Raw genomic sequence first — 3,866 nt, 5'->3', positions numbered from 1 at the left:
TTACCTTAGCTGTAGTCTGTTGCACCATCTCCGGTCCGACAATCATACTTTCACCGTCCTTATACCAACACAAGGGCGTTTGACACTTGCGCCCATATAAAGCCTCATATGGTGCCATTCCGATACTTGCGTGGAAACTATTGTTGTAGGTGAACTCAATCAACGGAAGTACATCATCCCAACTTCCCCTATCATCTAATACACATGCTCTCAACAGATCTTCCAGGGACTGATTCGTCCTTTCAGTATGTCCGTTCGTTTGTGGATGGTAAGCTGAACTCAATCGTAGTTTCGTTCTCAACGCTTCGTGCAACGCTCCCCAAAAATGTGATGTGAACTTCGGATCACGTTCTGATACAATACTCGATGGTACCCCGTGTAACCTCACAATTTCAGCAATGTAGATCTCTGTTAGCTGATCTACCTTATAGGTGGTCTTTACTGGCAAAACGTGAGCGTATTTAGTCAGCCGATCCACTATCACCCATATAGAATCATTCTTTCTCCATGTTTTTGGCAATCCAGTTATAAAATCCATGGAAATGCTGTCCCACTTCCATTCAGGTATATCTAAAGGTTGCAACAGCCCAGCAGGTCGCTGATGTTCCACCTTCGCTTTCTGACAAGTTAGACAAGTGGATACATATTCCGCCACATGTTTCTTCATTCCTGGCCACCGTTAATAATATTTTGGAGTTTTATAATCAAAAAGATATTTCGATGCCAATTAGAATTTCTCGTCGATAAATAAATTGAATTTAACTGCGGAAAATCCTTTACGGAGACTTTAAGGCGTTTCGGGTGAAACGGTAATTTAATAAATATCTAGATTTTGAGATATTTGTTAAGTTATATTTATTATATTTATATATGTTTGTTTGGAGGGAAAAAGAAAGGAAAACTAGAAGGAAGGAAAAGGAAAAGAAAATAGTATATAAAGGAAGGAAGGAAAAAGGAAGAAAGGAAAAACAAAGGAAAGAAAAAGAAAGGAAGGAAATTTCCAATTTCCATCTCCTTCCTCAGGTTCACGCAAGAAAACCAAAAATCCATCCTTTCTCCATTTTTCGTTTTCGTTGCTTCCTTTTCTTCAAAGCTAGTGACCCAAGGTTGGGTGTGAGTTAGATCAAGGTTTTCGCAACTCCACTCTTCCTCTTTGATTCGAAAACGAAGAAAAACGGTTTTGAGATCCAAACACAAACCCCTCCGTTTCTCCTAGATCCAAACCTCATTTCTCGAAGAGATAGAAGGGAAAGTTGCTCACCACCACGCTACGGTGCTAGTGAACTAATTTGGAAGCGGCGTTGCGAGCGGAGATTTTACCGGAATTACTCGCGGTACCGGAAACGCACGTTAAAGCTAACGTTGAGGTAAGGGCTCCTTCCAAACTTTTAGTTTGCATTAGGGACTTATCTGTGGTTGTGTGGGAAGGAATTTGTTAGGGTTAAATGTATCGATTTGGGGAAAAACCAAACTAGTGCGTTATGGGTAAAATTTACTTAATGTTTGTTTTGAAAATCGTTTAAGTTAAATGAGTATTAAGAATGGGGAATCTCTTAATGTCTTGTTTACTTAATGTTTGTTTTGAAAATCGTTTAAGTTAAATGAGTATTAAGAATGGGGAATCTCTTAATGTCTTGTTTACTTAATGTTTGTTTTGAAAATCGTTTAAGTTAAATGAGTATTAAGAATGGGGAATCTCTTAATGTCTTGTTTACTTAATGTTTGTTGTGAAAATCGTTTAAGTTAAATGAGTATTAAGAATGGGGAATCTTTTAATGTCTTGTTTACTTAATGTTTGTTGTGAAAATCGTTTAAGTTAAATGAGTATTAAGAATGGGGAATCTTTTAATGTCTTGTTTACTTAATGTTTGTTGTGAAAATCGTTTAAGTTAAATGAGTATTAAGAATGGGGAATCTTTTAATGTCTTGTTTACTTAATGTTTGTTTTGAAAATCGTTTAAGTTAAATGAGTATTAAGAATGGGGAATCTTTTAATGTCTTGTTTACTTAATGTTTGTTTTGAAAATCGTTTAAGTTAAATGAGTATTAAGAATGGGGAATCTTTTAATGTCTTGTTTACTTAATGTTTGTTTTGAAAATCGTTTAAGTTAAATGAGTATTAAGAATGGGGAATCTCTTAATGTCTTGTTTACTTAATGTTTGTTTTGAAAATCGTTTAAGTTAAATGAGTATTAAGAATGGGGAATCTCTTAATGTCTTGTTTACTTAATGTTTGTTTTGAAAATCGTTTAAGTTAAATGAGTATTAAGAATGGGGAATCTCTTAATGTCTTGTTTGCTTAATGTTTGTTGTGAAAATCGTTTAAGTTAAATGAGTATTAAGAATGGGGAATCTCTTAATGTCTTGTTTACTTAATGTTTGTTGTGAAAATCGTTTAAGTTAAATGAGTATTAAGAATGGGGAATCTTTTAATGTCTTGTTTACTTAATGTTTGTTGTGAAAATCGTTTAAGTTAAATGAGTATTAAGAATGGGGAATCTTTTAATGTCTTGTTTACTTAATGTTTGTTGTGAAAATCGTTTAAGTTAAATGAGTATTAAGAATGGGGAATCTTTTAATGTCTTGTTTACTTAATGTTTGTTTTGAAAATCGTTTAAGTTAAATGAGTATTAAGAATGGGGAATCTTTTAATGTCTTGTTTACTTAATGTTTGTTTTGAAAATCGTTTAAGTTAAATGAGTATTAAGAATGGGGAATCTTTTAATGTCTTGTTTACTTAATGTTTGTTTTGAAAATCGTTTAAGTTAAATGAGTATTAAGAATGGGGAATCTTTTAATGTCTTGTTTACTTAATGTTTGTTTTGAAAATCGTTTAAGTTAAATGAGTATTAAGAATGGGGAATCTTTTAATGTCTTGTTTACTTAATGTTTGTTTTGAAAATCGTTTAAGTTAAATGAGTATTAAGAATGGGGAATCTTTTAATGTCTTGTTTACTTAATGTTTGTTTTGAAAATCGTTTAAGTTAAATGAGTATTAAGAATGGGGAATCTTTTAATGTCTTGTTTACTTAATGTTTGTTTTGAAAATCGTTTAAGTTAAATGAGTATTAAGAATGGGGAATCTCTTAATGTCTTGTTTACTTAATGTTTGTTTTGAAAATCGTTTAAGTTAAATGAGTATTAAGAATGGGGAATCTCTTAATGTCTTGTTTACTTAATGTTTGTTTTGAAAATCGTTTAAGTTAAATGAGTATTAAGAATGGGGAATCTCTTAATGTCTTGTTTACTTAATGTTTGTTTTGAAAATCGTTTAAGTTAAATGAGTATTAAGAATGGGGAATCTCTTAATATTTCTGTTTGCTTAATGTTTGTTGTGAAAATCGTTTAAGTTAAATGAGTATTAAGAATGGGGAATCTCTTAATATTTCTGTTTGCTTAATGTTTGTTGTGAAAATCGTTTAAGTTAAATGAGTATTAAGAATGGGGAATCTCTTAATATTTCTGTTTGCTTAATGTTTGTTGTGAAAATCGTTTAAGTTAAATGAGTATTAAGAATGGGGAATCTCTTAATATTTCTGTTTGCTTAATGTTTGTTGTGAAAATCGTTTAAGTTAAATGAGTATTAAGAATGGGGAATCTCTTAATATTTCTGTTTGCTTAATGTTTGTTGTGAAAATCGTTTAAGTTAAAAGAGTATTAAGAATGGGGAATCTCTTAATATTTCTGTTTGTTTAATGTTTGTTGTGAAAATCGTTTAAGTTAAATGAGTATTAAAAATGGGGAATCTTTTAATATCTGCATTTGCTTAACGATTGTTGTGGATGGAGTCAGTATATGCTCATGCATTTTCATTCTTTTTGTAAATCGTGCAGACCCGTGATAGGTGGCACCTTGATAAATAGTAC

Source organism: Cicer arietinum, chromosome 5, assembly GCF_000331145.2.
Source record: "Cicer arietinum cultivar CDC Frontier isolate Library 1 chromosome 5, Cicar.CDCFrontier_v2.0, whole genome shotgun sequence".
In the NCBI taxonomy this organism is placed as follows: domain Eukaryota; kingdom Viridiplantae; phylum Streptophyta; class Magnoliopsida; order Fabales; family Fabaceae; genus Cicer; species Cicer arietinum.
Note: the sequence above shows the minus strand (reverse complement) of the source record.